This window comes from Numenius arquata, chromosome 3 (genome assembly GCF_964106895.1).
Source record: "Numenius arquata chromosome 3, bNumArq3.hap1.1, whole genome shotgun sequence".
NCBI classification, from domain to species: Eukaryota; Metazoa; Chordata; class Aves; order Charadriiformes; family Scolopacidae; genus Numenius; species Numenius arquata.
The window spans coordinates 51432742-51448597 of NC_133578.1; the positions used below are offsets into that span (position 1 = coordinate 51432742).

The following is a 15856-nucleotide window of genomic DNA, read 5'->3' on the forward strand; positions in this document are numbered from 1 at the left end:
TGCTCAACCGGGGAGTCTCTCCCCTAGTGTCACTGAGCTCTCCAAGGACATAAGGACTTAATTTCCTTCTGCTAGACAGCCCACTCGGGCACCATCTGGAAGTCTCTGGCAAAGAGGTAAAATAGCCTTCCCTGATGAGTTTTTCAGCCTTTATTGAGATAAGGCAGATGTTTGTCACCCGGCCTGCCATTGTCCGCAGGTCAGAGATTGCCAGGCTGTGGTAATACCAGAAGATAAGCAGTTACTTTGCACGCAGGCAGAGACGACTGCCAAGTGCCACCCGGCATCCCCACGGCGCCGTTAGCCGGAACCAAGCCACTTCTTGAAACGCGTTCCCTAGAAGGCGTGCAGATGTTTCCACAAGAACTGGGTAAAGATGAGATCGTGGCCTGAGAGTTCACAAGCTGGTCATGTTCCTTCTCTAAAAATACATTTTCTAAAATTAAATAAAATAGTATTTCTTGTTGAAATTCTTCTGCGGGAGCTGTTTTTCACCAAAAAATGTTTGATCTAGGAAATCAAACCATTCTATGAAAACAGACTGATGTGTTTGAGAGCCTATGAGAAATAATCACTAAATTAAATGATTCATTTTTTTACTCTAATAACTATGATAAGGAATTCTTTAATAACTATCATATGGAATTAATAAGGTATGGTAATATTGTGGTGGTAAAACACAATGTTTTCATAGGTCATGTTTCCAAAAAAGAAAAAAAAATGTTTTATTTTGAGGCAAATTTTGAAATAATCTTCGTTCTTTCTCATTTGGGACAAAATTGTGGTTTTGAACGTTGTTATTTCAGGAATAAACTCCGAATTTGAGTGAACTCTGATATTACCACCTAAGGAATAATGCTACAAGGCAGCTGGTTGTGTTACGCCAACTGTCTTCATTGTGCAAGAAATGCAGTCATGCCATGTCAAACTGCTCTTCCCTTGGAAAATGTGGTAACTAACTTGGAAGATGCTTTTTTGGTATAAATTACATTGAGCTTTCAGTTTTCAGTCGGCTTAAAATGAACTCTCTCAAGCTCAAATCAATACTTAGAAGCTTGGTTTTTGTGAGGATTTTTAGGGCTCAAGGTGTTTTGCGCTCCCGAATCCTTTGTCTTGATGAGGTACTGTGAGGCTGACCTTGGCAGGTCAGAAGTAGATCATTAATATTACTAGTCAGGACATATCTTCAGCCCATGATCTTGCCCATTTTCAACAAGTCCAAAGCCGGAGGCTTTCTTTTGGAGTCCTGATGCAGGAGCTGGCATTAGCAACCAGGTTTCTTTACCATTTTTCTTGTTTGGGAAGAGAGAGTGAATTTTATACCTTGTTAAAGCTGCCAACTAGGCAGCAGTGAGTTCCATCAATGCCCGGTCCATCTCACTGCAATTACAGCAAATTGTCTTTGTGGGACCTCCTTCTCCACTGAGCTGGTGTTCTGTGCTTCAGAAGAAGACTGAAAACCTTATGATCGCTCCCGGGGGCCCACAGGGAAAGCTATGTCACAACTCAGTCTGACAGCTCAAGCCTGCACATACAGCTGAGAATTATTGCTATTAAGCATCCCAGCGTGCTGACCTATTCTTGGAAATATTATTGTCATCTAAATAAGTAGCCATTTGGGATAAAAAAAAATACATTGCTCTAGCCCCTGTGACTTGACTTGTCAGAGTACTTTAAGCCCTAGTCACCTAGACAGCTCAATAGTCTAAATAGCAGAAATTAGGTAATAGTTCCGCCATCTGCCTCTGTTTTTCAATATTTTGAGTCAACACATTTGAGGTAGCCAAAGGTCTGCAGGGCTTTCCAACTCTTAACACTGCAGCCTGTGCAGATGTGTAGATCCGCTGGCATCAGCTGCAGTATCTACAGGAAGTTGGATGGACCCAGCTAGTAACAACAACAGAGGGTACCAAAAAGTGTACTGGGAAACAAGGTGATGCATTCGGCTGGTTACAAACCTTCTTTGGATGTTACTCAGCCCATAAAGTGAAGAATTCAAACATCAGATAGCGCCAGGCTGAAGACCACTTAGGCAGTGAGGACTTGCAACTTTCTTCCTGCTCTTCTTCCTCTGGACACGAACGCCTTATGACAGAATCACAGAATCACATGGGGTTGGAAGGGACCTCTGGAGATCATCTAGTCCAACCCCCCCGCCAAAGCAGGTCCACCTAGAGCAGGTTGCACAGGAACATGGCCAGGCGGGTTTTGAATGTCTCCAGAGAAGGAGACTCCACCACCTCCCCGGGCAGCCTGTTCCAGTGCTCTGCCACCCTCAAAGTGAAGAAATTCCTCCTCATGTTTAGGTGGAACTTCTTATATTCAAGTTTGTGCCCATTTCCTCTTGTCCTGTCACTGGACACCATGGAAAAAAGACTGGCCCCATCCTCCTGACACCCACCCTTATAAACATTGATCAAATCCCCCCTCAGTCTTCTCTAGACTAAAAAGACCCAAGTCCCTCAGCCTTTCCTCGTAAGAGAGATGCTCCAGGCCCCTAATCATCTTTGTAGCCCTAGACAAAGGTCTAAGGTTACAAAGGTCAGCCCTAAGACAGGTGCTTAATTACACTGCTGTGCAGTTTTCCTTCTATGAAAATCCTGCCTTGTCCGGTGGGTAGGATGCTCTGCCCTGAGAAGCCCTGCTTGTGACTGAGCTACCCAGAGTTTGGGGTTACTACTCATCACTGCTTGAGTTCGGTGCCATAGCACAAGCCAGAGTGCAGGGCACATCACTGGTTTTCTACACTTGGCCTCGTTGCCCCTCGGCTCCTTTGACCGGCGAGTGGCATCCCACCCGGCGTGTGCCTGTTCATACTGCCAAGGCATCTTGCGGGTTCCCGGCAATACAGGCTGAATGATAAAGACCGTGGATCCAACCACGTGCCTCCATGGAAGATGCCTCTGTAGGTGCAGGTAAACTGAAAACGTGCTGCTACAGAGCTCTGAAAACGGCACAGGCGAATGAGCCACCTGTACCTCTGAGAACAACCTTGCAGAAGGTTTCTCAAGGTGTCTTCATATGTGTCACGGCATTGAATCCCGCATGTACCTCTCCATCCTGCCCCAAAGTTGGGTTGTTTCGTATAAACTTCTGTACCAAATAAATGAGGGCTGAGAAAGACTAACAAGGTTTAAATTAAGTAGAGAGATGAAACGAACAGTGTAGAACATATTTTCTTCTACTATTTTTAATAATTTCCCATGCTTAGTGTGATCTTTTGAGAAGCTTGGTAATGCTCAAGTTTTATTTTTCGTGATTTTGAAAGTATCATGCTCATTGGATATTTTTTTTTTTTTGATTTTCCCTAGATCAAAGAAAGAATAAGACAAGTTTAGTGTGAGACAAACCACTGCAAATGTGGAAGCTCATTGCCAAGTGCAAAGGTATTTGTGCATCAATGCTGTAGACAATTACAACTCTTTGTTAATCTTGCCTCTTTAGTAAGTGCAAAAAATATCTTAGGGAGTCTGTTTGTGTTCTGCTGACTTTTTTTTTTTCAGGTAGCCTTGTAAAGTTAGGTGTTATATTTAAGAACAAATAACCTCCAATAATGATCTTTTATCTTATTATCTATATATATTTTTATTTTTGTGATAATGCTTTGAGACTGCAAGCATAAATCCGTTGTGACAGGAGCTGTTCAAAGACACAGAAGAAAACCCTGACCATTTAAAAGATAAAAAAGAAAAAAACCACTCAGGCATAATAATAATACTACTACTACGGGTTAGGCAAATTCATGTAACATCTCACTTGACGTGTAAGAAGTGGAATACAGCTTTTCTCAAGACCAGTCAAAGGGCTGGTTGCTAAACCAAGTTTCTTCCTAATGGCCAAAGGAAGAGGAAAGAAAAGCCTGGGATCATTTGTCTTGCACGTGGCCCAGACTTCGCGCCCCGCTGTGGCCTCGGCACAGTTTTCGGATGCTACGCAAAGAGCATAATAATCTAAGTAGACAGAAATTGAAGTCGTATGTTCTGTTTAAACCTTTGGATGGTAAAATCTTTCTTACTTAGAACGGCTGAAAACAATGAAAAGCCCATCTACTGCTGGTTTTGATATTGAATAAGACAGCAAAAGAGAATGATACAAATCTGCCCTAATAAGTTTGCAGAATTTTTGTCAGTTCAAATAATTTTTGAAGGATCTAGCTATGGTCTATGGCTAAAGTGGTAAAATACCTGAATTTCTAGAGATGTCAGATATTGACTATGGCTATGCTGGGAAGGAGAAGGTAAATTGCGACTAAAGCTTTCTGAGATTGTTTTCTGTGCCTTTGTATTAATGTCTCTTTTTCTATGTTACTAAAATACACTAATTTCTCTTCTGCTACTTGGCAAGTATATTGAATAAAAATGGAAGGAAAGCTGCTTATATTTTCTCAGATCTGCTACGTTAGAAAGAGGCATAGTAAGATAACACAAGACCTGGCTTATTTTTTAAAACTATAATACAGAGAGATGCATAGGGGCAGCATATACAGTGTATGCAAAATCCTCCAGTGATTTTCATTTGCAGAGCTACCCTGTGCTGCAAGATCAAGTGTACAGCAAGATAAAATTTTACTCTGTACATAGTCTGAGAAACGTAATTACATTACTGTGTATAGTATGAAATGTAGGATATAATAATTAGCACCAGTTATAAAAAACACTTAACTGTAGGTTTGCATATGTGGTTTCGGGTAATTCAACATAATCCAATATCGTAACTGTGATGCAGCGTCCAGGACAGTATTTGAGGGTGTATTTTGACAGATGGGCAAGTCTTTTGAAAACACTTCTGACTTTTGTCCTTTGTGCTGTGCCTAGCGCAGACTTCTGACTCGAGATAGGTTTGTGACTTGGCATTGATATGAGCAATAGTGTCATAACTGCTGGAAATATTTGTATGTTGGGAGGTTTAATTTCTTTTTTTTTTTTCTTTTAAAATAAGTGTCTTTCACATGCAAAAGTATATAAGCACCGTGAAAATGGGAATGTCATACAATTCCATACTTATCTGTACATGGGAAAGGGCTGATTTCTCCCCGTACAGCAGAAATTAGTTAGTAGGTCTACAGAGCACAGGACCTAGATAGGAACCTGTTTATGTGCAGCAGAATTTTATCTCTAGCCCCATCAACACTGCTCATCCCGTTATGGTTGTGTGACAAGTCACCCTCCCACTGGCAAAACACAGACAAAGAACATCGTGTTACTCAGCGATGACTTTAGGAGGCTGACAGCAGCTAAGGTTGCAGAAAGTGGCGGTTCTTCCAGCCTACTCCTTCCCACCTGCAGGGCTATGAAGGCAGGAGAGCAGCACAGCAGCGCCACGGGAAGGGACACGCTCCCTTGCACTGACAGCCCCTGCTTGTCGGCAACCTCTGCTCCCAAAAGCGATGGCTAGCATTCAGCCAGTGACTAGACAAGGCTATTTTTGGTCACTTCTTTTTATCCTGTGTAGTCTATTCCTGTCACTACAGAGCACTCATGCAAATGTATGTATAGAGGCTGCAGTCACAAAGCTGCAATTTACTGGATTGCATTAATTTTACTACAGTAGATTGTGACAGACAGAAATTATCATGGTAAAGATATCTTCATTTACACAAAGGGAGAGCTCTTCTGTTATTCCTAACGGGAATTGCAATTCTTGTAAAGCTTATTCTTGTTATCATCTTTTCCTGATTGCACACCTGTCATTTCTTTTACATTCTTGGTACTATTTCTAGTTAACCTTATTTTTAGAATAATAGAGGAATTCTCAGTCTCAGTTCAGAAGCAGTTCACATTGGAAAATGTAATCTTGATTGGCAGGAAAATTGTTTATGGGTTTTAAATGCCTTTCCAGCCCAGCTCTGTATCACTGTATTACCATAACTGCGAAGCACTTTCTTGGTCATCTTGAAGACATCAGCCGCATTCAAAAATCTTAATTTAATATATTCATCTCCTCCTAATCACACAACATATACTCAAGATTCCTTACTTTATTATTTGTCAGAGGGTGCAACTCAATAAATACCTGTATTTAGATCCCTTCCTTCTGTGAAATCATTCCATTTGTTTACCTATGTCAGTCAAATGGTATCGTACTAGTAGCTTTTCAATAACTTTTTAATTCCTTTTCTCTACATTCTTTTCTGTTCTTGAATGGATGAAAATTACAGAGATAATTAGGTACTTCTAAATTTGTGGACGCTTCTAAATGTTGGCATCCCATACGATTTTCGCTTGATCTCTGCTTTTCAGTTGTGAGGGTGGGGGGTTGAGGGGAACAGGGAAAAAGTCATTTTACACTTTTATTTGAACATTATTTTTTTTCAGTTTCTACTGGAGTTACTTTTTAACCAGAAACATCTCTGAGTCTATGGTTATGAAATCAAGCAGTATCAGGCTTAGTCAATACCTAGATAAGATACATCCGAGAAAAATAGGTAAAGATCTAAAGTTACTTCTGGTGCTTCAGTAGATGGCACCCTTTGCTCTAAGCAAGAACGGTGCTGCTGTACCCTCCTGGCACCAGGTGGAGACCAAGTATAAAGAAGGGAGCTTAAAGTTGAAGTCAAGGTTATGACGGCTTTTGATCATGAGCTGCCCCATGACAAGTATCACAAGAAGAGCAGCATCTCGGTCAAACTCCAGTTTGGATAATTAATTGTCTGACTTGAATTCCTTTTCCCATTTCAGTCTCAATGAGCAGCTGCCTTCACTTTCAACCAGAACTCATTTCATGCAATGTGTTCATTAAAGAGTTACTCCATTTCAGGGGTGGATGAAGTGATTAACATAAGGAAGTTCATGGTTTGTCCAGGAGAATAAGAGTGACAAGGCTTGCTACTCTAACTATTTTTATGTGAGCATCACTCTCCGTTTCAGATAAGTAGCAGTTTTGCTGATGATCTAATCCTTAGTAGATTCATGACAATACTGCAAATTATATTGCAAAGACTGTCCCATATCGATGTGGATTGTGTGGACTGACGTGGCACGCTGCTGCTTTTTCAGCTTCACTGCGTTTGTTCCCATAGTGCTCAAACGTGACCAAGACTAGCCGTATTTAACTGGCGATCTTTGAGTCACCAGCACTCTGGAAGTAAACATTTGAAATCAGACTGGGGGAGTGAAAATGCTGGTGATGGCCAAGATAAGCTTTACTACTGGGAGCTGCCAAAAAAGGCGTTGCTGCCAAAGGAATGTGCAGATGTTGGAAATCTCATCGAACAGAGTTCTTAAAGAGCATCGGGTGCCTTGAGCTTGCCTCCTGTCCTGGGTTGAGAGACACAGGACTAGCTTTTCTTCTAATGCTGGGGAAAATTGCACTTTTAGAAGACTAGTGTCTGAATTTGTGAAAATATTTACTTTATAGCCAGCCAGGCTCTGTGGGATTCAAGGTTTTAGTGTTTTCGAGCCTTGCCAGGTGCAGGGACGAGGAGGAGCAAGGCCTGGGCATTTGACCCAGGCTGGCCAACAGGATTATTTCATACCATGAATGTCACATCCAATATAAATTAGAAAAGTGTGCTGTGTAGCTGGCTCTCTCCCTGATGGCGGCGGGTCCAGACAACTCCTTGCCCCGGTGCCGGAGCCCTGAGGCCTTCCCTTCCTCCTGAAGCCATTGCGCTCCCAGTGGCCGCCATTTGCTGTCCCTGCTGGGAGTGCACAGCTTCCTACTGATATAATTGGCTGAGTATAATTCCTGTTATGTCTTATATCAGTATCGGGATTAATACTGGTTCTTTAGTATTATTGTCAATTATTTGGTCTATTAAATCTATTTATATTTAAACCCTTGTGTTTCTTTGTGTTCCCCGATTCCCCTTTCCAGGTGGGGTGGGGGTGTCATCGGGTGATAGAATAATTGTCTAACGACAATAGATTGTTATGGGTTCTCTCAAACCATAACAGCTCTGCTATGGCTCAGGGTTCTGCAAGACTTCTGTGAATTAGGAAACCTCCACATAACTGGATGGGAAAGAAAACAAGTTGAGGGGGGATGAGTTTACTGTGGATACCCAGAAATTAAACTGTTTGCATGTTTGCATCTAAATATTGGCTGTATCTGCAGAACCTGTTTAATTGATTCTTTTCATAAAGAAATAATTTAGATTTACACAGTCCTATAGTGTGTCTCTCAGCATGTGATGCAAGGGTGGCAACAGCTAGTCTAATCACAGCCACCAATAAAGAGGAAATTGTAATTAATGGCAAAACATAGTAGCAATGAGAAACCAGACATTAGGAGCCTGGAGGGACTCCAGCTACTAGAAGGCTGAATTTCCCACTATAATAAAAATACCAGCTTTTTTTTTTTTGTGTGTGTGTGTCTAGATCTTACCAGTACAGATTGAAAATGGAAAAGTGAAAACACACATTATTCTCCCATTGATGGAAAAGATGTGAGAAGCATGCCAATAGTATCATGATCTTCTGCAGAAGAATAATTTACAGCTGTTTGGTACAAAACCTGATATTCTCCTGGCAAAGGTCAAAGCAGAGCCAGGAGCTACTTATCCTTATCAATTGACATATCTTACGATTGTCAGGAAAAGATGCAGAATGTATAAGAAGGAGAAAGAATGCAAAGTGATGCAACTAAGGTAAGAACTGAATGGAAAAAAATCCCTTTACTGGTACTACAAACGAGTTTTAAGATCCATACAATTGAAAAAGCTGCAATGAAATGAGTGTATTTAATGCCATTGCAACATCTTTAGAAGTAGTTCTTCTAATGAAGAACTAATAAATATGGAGTCTTTGCACATTGTTATTCAGCACATAATGCATGAAACACAATTCCTGTGATCTTTTTATCTGGGCAAAACCAAGAGACTTAGTTGCTCCAGTGTATCTCCGCAAAAGTTACATTGGTACGCATCAGCTTTGGGAACCAATGACTTAATTTTCTTGTGATCTTGCTATCAGGTTACTCGCTTAAATTATAATATTTTGCTCTCTCCCTGCAGAGCTGGAAGACCTCGCATCACGCTCCTATTTAATGTGTATATAGCAGTATGGATAGCTTCCACCACCGTTATTTCCTGCAGGCAGCAATTATAATTCCAGCTCTGCCTTCCTTCCACAACCCCTCCCAGATGAGCTGCTGTACCATTTGAAGTCTTTAGTATGCTATTACAGATCACAAAAAAAAAAACCACCAAAAACTTCTGTATGATATTTATAATATCTGGGTTCTCTGATATGTCCTTAGCATCTGACAGTGATCAGACATGGCACCATCTTTGGGAATATTATTACAAGAGAGGACAGACCAAGAACAAATGCAATTCTCCAACATTTTTGAGGGCGAGTTATTGGAAGTTGAGAAGTTTTGGAGTTCAAAGGCACCAATTTAGGATTTCTAAGGAAATGAAAAATTCAGTTCTGCCACAGATTCAAGCCCTAAAACCATCTTTCCTACTCCAGAAAATCTCCGAACCAGACCTGGAAGGAATAATGTCAGTTGTTTCTGTGAGTATTACTTTCTTACAAATATGGAAAAGGATTTTTGTGAAATGTTTAATAAGAGGAATGGAAGTACACATCAGCTTTGTTTATGCATTGGTTTGGTTTTGGGGAAACTGCTGGATTTTCTTTTTTTGTCCTGCATGATGCACAGCAAAGGTATAGAGAGTTCTCGCAGGTGCTTATTAATAGGTTCTATAAATCTGGAGATAAAATTTCACGAAACAGTTTGAGGGAAGCGTTGAAAGATAGCTGATGTTATGTACCAACACTGCTTTGAAATGTTTGCAGTAGTGCTTTTGTAGTTGCAGCCCCATAGTTGTAATGTGCAGCTTTTTGAGTCCTTTGACCTATTCTCCTCGTTTACCCAGCGCTGTATCCTCCATACGTTCTGCACCTTTTCAAATAACTAAATTGTGTTCATTGTCTAATCATTTGTTGTCTTACTCCATCTCATCCTCTCCACAATTCAGTCATAAATCATTCCACATAGAGGGTGTTCACTCCAACAGGCTACAAGAGCAAACAAAAATCTGTTGCCAAACTCATCAACTACTTAATCAGCTCTTTGTTTGTAAATGTTGAACGTAGGGTGACAGTTTTCTTTGGAGTGTGTGCAGCAATGTCTCTGCGTGTCAATCAGAATATTTGTGCAGCCCACTCACTTTGGGATTCCACTGTGGAGTTTTGGAGTTTGTCCATCTGTTTTGTTAATCTCTTTTAACCATTTCCCCACCCCAGTGCTCACGTTTTTCTGCTCCAGGTCCCTACCCTGGTTTACCTCTTGCTTTTGACCTCTGCATGCACAATTCCATGATTCTCTCTGGCTTCTCACTCAGCTTATCCCACTTTTCTCTCGCAGCCTTGCTTCCTGTCAGAGCTATCTCCCAGCTCCACCCACCTGTGATAGGGATTACTGATTCCCTGTCTCCTTCTCTGACTCGTCCTAGCCCCACTGTTTATCCCCTATTTTAAAAATTCATAGAATAGAATCATAGAATGGCTTGGATTGGAAGGGATCTTTAAGGTCATCTAGTCCAACTCTCCTGCAATGAGCAGGGACATCTTCAACTAGATCAGGTTGCTCAGAGCCCCATCCAACCTGACCTAGATAGAATGTTTCCAGGGATGGGGCATCTACCACTTCTCTGGGCAACCTGTACCAGTGTTTCACCACCCTCACTGTCAAACAGTTCTTCCTTATATCTAGTCTGAATCTACCCTCTTTTACTTTAAAACCATTACCCCTTGTCCTATTGCAACAGGCCCTATTAAAAAGTCTGTCCCCCAAATTCTCCTCCCTTTGTCAAACACGCCTTCTCCAGTTCCCTCTTCCCTTTTTTGTACTAGCTCCGGACCTTCCTTCCTCTTGTCACAGCCAAGGTCTCTCTCCAGCCATCATCTCTCTAGACCAACGTTCCTTTCACAGCGCTCAGGCAGGGTTTTCCCTTTCCTTTCCTCGTGTCTGGGTCTCCAGACTCACTTTCTGAATCTTCTGCCTGTCTTTTCTTTGTCCTTAAGGGCACTTAAGTTAGGCAGATTCCTTTCTTCCCTCCCTGGGTACGCAGCAGATGAGAGCACTAGAGGTGGGCTCTAGTACTCAGCCCTGTGGAGGGTAACGGCAGCCCAGCGGCAGCGCTGGGATTAGAGGATGGGTCTAGCGTGGTGCTTCATCCCTGGCCAGGCCGTGCTCCACCAACCTGTGGGACCGGTTGTACCCAGCTGGAGCAGCGCCAGGGCTGCTGATGTAATCTTGCATGCTGACAAGCAACTTGGAAAAAAGTGAATCTGAGAATAAAAATTTTCTGGTAATCGTACTGTCTGCCATCTCCATACTAAAGGTGTATCTGATATCATAGCTAATTAATGTTTTGGTGATTTCCTCATTTTTATGGTCAAACATGAAATTAGTAGGGCAAAAACTTACTCCTAGTTCTTTGCGCAGCTTTGTAGATGAAGGTCCTACTTACAGATCTAAATGTGGGGGGGGTCTGTATAATAGGCGGGATGTGACACTACTCACAGACCACCAGCATTTAGGATTGTCACCCAGCAGGTTTACTCTTAAACCCCCCCATTGCTGTCGAGTATGCATGCACATGTAGGTTCCCTGCTCAAGTACATCAGCAGATTGTCTGACGTGGACAGATCTTCTTTCTGGCTGAGTTGTGACAATGATGGAGAGAATTAACCAGCTTAGGCCAGACCATGCTGGACAGCAATGGTCTGGCCTAAGGTGTAATTGTATTTTATTGATATGAGAAATTATATTGCATGAATCACAGTACAAATTTTTAGCCATATATTTGTCTTGAGGTCTATGTACAAATCAAATGCAATTTTAGCTGGAATGCCTACTATTGAATGCTACTTGGAGAGCCTCAGAGATTCTAGTAACGTCCAGTTATACTTTTTAGCAGTTTAAAGAGTACGTAAGGTCTCTCTTCTTCTCTTTCATTATCGTAAGATATGGGAAAATTACCTGGCAAAAAAAAAAATTTGCTTAGCATGCAACACTCTCTTTCATTGCTTTATAGCAATAACATGAGCTATAGTTGGCAACTCCACAGTCTGGAAAGTAAATAAAGACCATAGTGAAAATGACAGCAGCTTCGAGGGGTTTAGCAGAGCGTGGATTATTGGCCAAGATTCTTGCCAAGACTGCACCAGCAAAACGTGATGACATTCAGTGCTAACCCTGTGAAACCTGCTTGACAGTCTCTGCTGAATGCATTAAGTGACTGTACTTAAGTACTGGAAATCTCAATGTCCCTTTTTTTTTTTGTACCTTTTTCTACTGAAAAGCAGTGTGAAGAGCTGGAGCTGGGCTTTTTCTTTTTCTGCTTATTGTTTCTTGAGTGTTTAAGATGCATTCAAGTCACCTCTTGTCAAACGTGTCACATCTCTCAGTCACAAAGCCAAGAAAACTGCTTAAAAAATCCAGACCCGTGGGTTTTCATTCCAGCTGCTGAGATTTAAGAAAGCAAAACACCACAAAGCTCACAGTGCAAAACTGTGCTGCCACCAACAGCTTTCTCAATAGCAGCCTTCGCAGAAATCAAGGACGTCTCCAGGTAACAGCCAGGGTGTCTCTGCATCCCGGCCTTCGTAAGATAATTGTGAATAGTGAGTGACCCTCAATCTGTTTGCATCAACAGAGACCTGAGATTCTTTTTACACCTTCTGGTGATACAAATAGAAAAGGTAAATACACCGGGCTTTGTGAGCTCCAAAATGTCAAATCCAGAAATAAACCCCACTATTTTGTTTAACTGATAAATACGATTTACTACAAATTTTATCAAGTAATTGGATTTGCATTAGGTCCTGAGGCTTGTCAGATTTGTGTTGAAAAATTATTAGAAAACGGTTTCACAGATGAGGGATCCGAGCTGCAGATCTCCTGCTGCAAAAATCTGTTAGCACTGTTTCCAGCAAACATAAACTAACATCAGGAAAAACTCAGCTAGTTCATTTACAGATATACGTGAATTTTCAGACAACAATATATAGCACATACACCACGCTACTAGGATATTTTAGGTGCCAAATAGAATGTGCTATGTCAATCCTCATGGAGGCTTCATTGCAAGGTCATGTATACTCCTTAATTCCTGTAGAATAATTGCAAATCTTACTACCAGGCAATTTTGACGATGAGTAAAGGAAAGTTTAGCTACTTTTGCTACAATATCTGAGATCAAGTGACCCAGACTGACTGGTCATGTAGGACATAGATCAGAAAACTCTCAACAAAACCCCAGTGAATCAACAGAACCAGTTTAAAAGAGTTTTGCGTATGGCTACAGCCGGTCTGTAATTCACTTCAATGCTCAGCAAGAAACATCTTGGCGATAATGAAGGGAAACGAGATACACACTTACCTAAAAGTAGTAAGACACCTTCTTTGCTTGACCAACATTTTATATCATTTAGCTGAAGCAAGATTTGGATATTCTTTACTGTTGTCTTGAAAACTGTCTGCTAGACAGCCTTAGCTTATTAATTTTGCAACTGAAGAAACAAAAGTCTGATTTTTAGAGTGCCAGGAGTACCAGAGGCCGCACCCTGACTTACAAAATACCAATGAACAAACAAGCACCCCGATTTTCAGCATGCTTACTAAGCGGTGGGAAACCACTGGGAGAAAGATACTAGAAAGCATGTCAAAGTGTAATACTTTAAATAGCCATTGACGATTTCCTCCCCAGAAAAGAAATATCTAACAAAAAGAACATGACAGCTTGTTAATTCAACATCCAAGTCAGCTGTTACCAAAGGTAACCCTCAGTCATTGATTTCAGTGACAAACCTGACAATATTCAGTCACATTTCAAAAGTGCCCCTTAATTGTGAACATTTCAATTTTGGTAGTGTGTAAGACACTAAGCACAGTCTGTGCTTAGTATAGTGCTTTTTACGGCTCTCATTGATTCCAAAGGGAGGTTCAAGTTCCTACAAAACAGATTAATGAAGTCATAAATTTTAATACCGGAAAGGGCCGTTATGGTAATGCAGTCTGACTTTGAATTCAGAGACGTCAGAAAATGTTGCTTGCATGGAGCCTGTAACTTACAGCTGAGCTACTGCATATCCATAGGAAGACAGGAAGGCATTCAGTCTTGATTTAAAGACTTGTGTGACAGTGAACCCATCACATCCTAGATAAAGTGCTTCACAGCTAGTTACCTCAGATTTCAGTTATCTTTTTTTTTTCCTTTTCATTTCAGCTTTTAAGCATTATATTTTATTATGACCTTGCCTGTTAAACCCCTCTTTCTCCCCAGGAATCATAATTAGCCAAGCTGAGCTTACGTGCAGTAAGGCTTTCTTTAAGAGTTCTGTTGTCAGAGAAGAAAAACACACAGAATTTGGAGGGCAAAAACCACATGTATGTGATCCTGATGTACATGGTCCTGATGAGCTGGGGGGTCAAGAGGCCCCTGAGGAGACAGGGATCCTGGGGCAAGCGGGCAGGGACAGGCAGGACCCCTGGAGCCACTGTTCTCTAAAACGTACTGCCTCATATTCAGTGTGTCCTAAAATCACCAGTCCTGTGTAACTTTGGTTGTTCATATGCGGCTAGCGTATTGTAAGATCACTTTAATCAACCTACCTTCATCATCACTTAGCACTTCACATTTAGTCATTGGTATTTATTCTATATTCTCTTTCAGATTACTGCTAAAGATATGGCAGAAGTTTGGACTAAAACCAGTAGTCACTACAGCGACCTCCCTGGCTCTGTCCCTTTTGACTGGGGATAGTCGCGTTGGAGGAAAGGAGCCTCTGGTACCTTTTTTTTTTCTGGAAGATTTAAGCCTGCAGTGCCCCCAAAACACAGGAGAACCCAGCCTGCTTGAAGGATGGGATTAGATCATATGTATGAACATCTAATTACAGTGTCACGTTATTGTAAAAAGACAATGGGGTGGTTTTTTGCTGTAATTTTATAAAGTTCTAAAAGAAACTTAAATGCAACAGGTATAAAACAGTATTTATTATTTTTCAACATAGAGCATTTTAAGAACATGTAAGTATATAAGAATATGCTGACATTTAATACATGTGGGGACAAATATATGTCATTGACAAACTGATATAGAGCACATACATACATTAGCCAAGGAAATCTAACCCGGATTTGTCCTTATAGAATAAATACTAGAAATAAATATTTCTGTATACTACCAGGGATTTGCTGATAGTACACAAAAATATTTACAGGGCCACCCTAGCAATTTCCAGTGTTAACCTATTTTCCTAGCTAAAAGCCACCTCACCCTTCTTTCCTTTTGGATGAGACTCTTTTTTTTCTAGCTGGTCTGTGGTTTTATTCCAACAGGCTGGAAAAAGCAAGTGGAGGTAAGGGTAAAATATATTATATAGCCATGTACAGATACACAAATCTGAAAATTATTTACATTTCAACAATTCTAAAGGGGGTGTGTGTGTCTAAAAATTGGATGGTTTTGTGCAGTGAGAGTTTGCTCCATCAGCTCACGGTTCTGCTTTAGATCCATTTCCTTTCTTTGAACTTTACACTGCACTTCTTGTAGAGGATCTGTTGATAAGAATATAAAAAAGTAATAGCAACGCCGTAACACTTAAGCACAAACTTACTGTTCCCATTACCAAGGGTTTTGCTCAATTTGAATAATTTTAAAGCCAATTAAAATAAAGTTTTATCAATTACGTTTTGCCCAGATGAACTGAACATTCCACAAAATAACGCTGGTGACTGCACTGGGCAGAAAAGCATCTGAGTGCACCCTAGCACTCACCAAGAATTTGTAGTTCCCACTTTGAGGTGGGAATTTGACTCCAACCGGGAAGTCTCGATTTTACCGTAATAAAAATGTAACACTTTATGAGACAATTTAACAGTGGTGAGGAGATACAAA

At 41.0% G+C, this 15856-nt stretch overlaps 1 long non-coding RNA gene across 1 annotated transcript; it reads left to right on the forward strand.

Annotated features, from left to right (window-relative positions):
• The first annotated feature begins 3314 nt into the window (after positions 1-3314).
• LOC141463410 (uncharacterized) lies at positions 3315-15049 on the forward strand. Its single transcript, XR_012463228.1, has 4 exons — positions 3315-3386; positions 8319-8587; positions 8954-9458; positions 14630-15049. It is a non-coding gene; the product is annotated as an uncharacterized lncRNA (long non-coding RNA).
• The last annotated feature ends 807 nt before the right edge of the window (positions 15050-15856 follow it).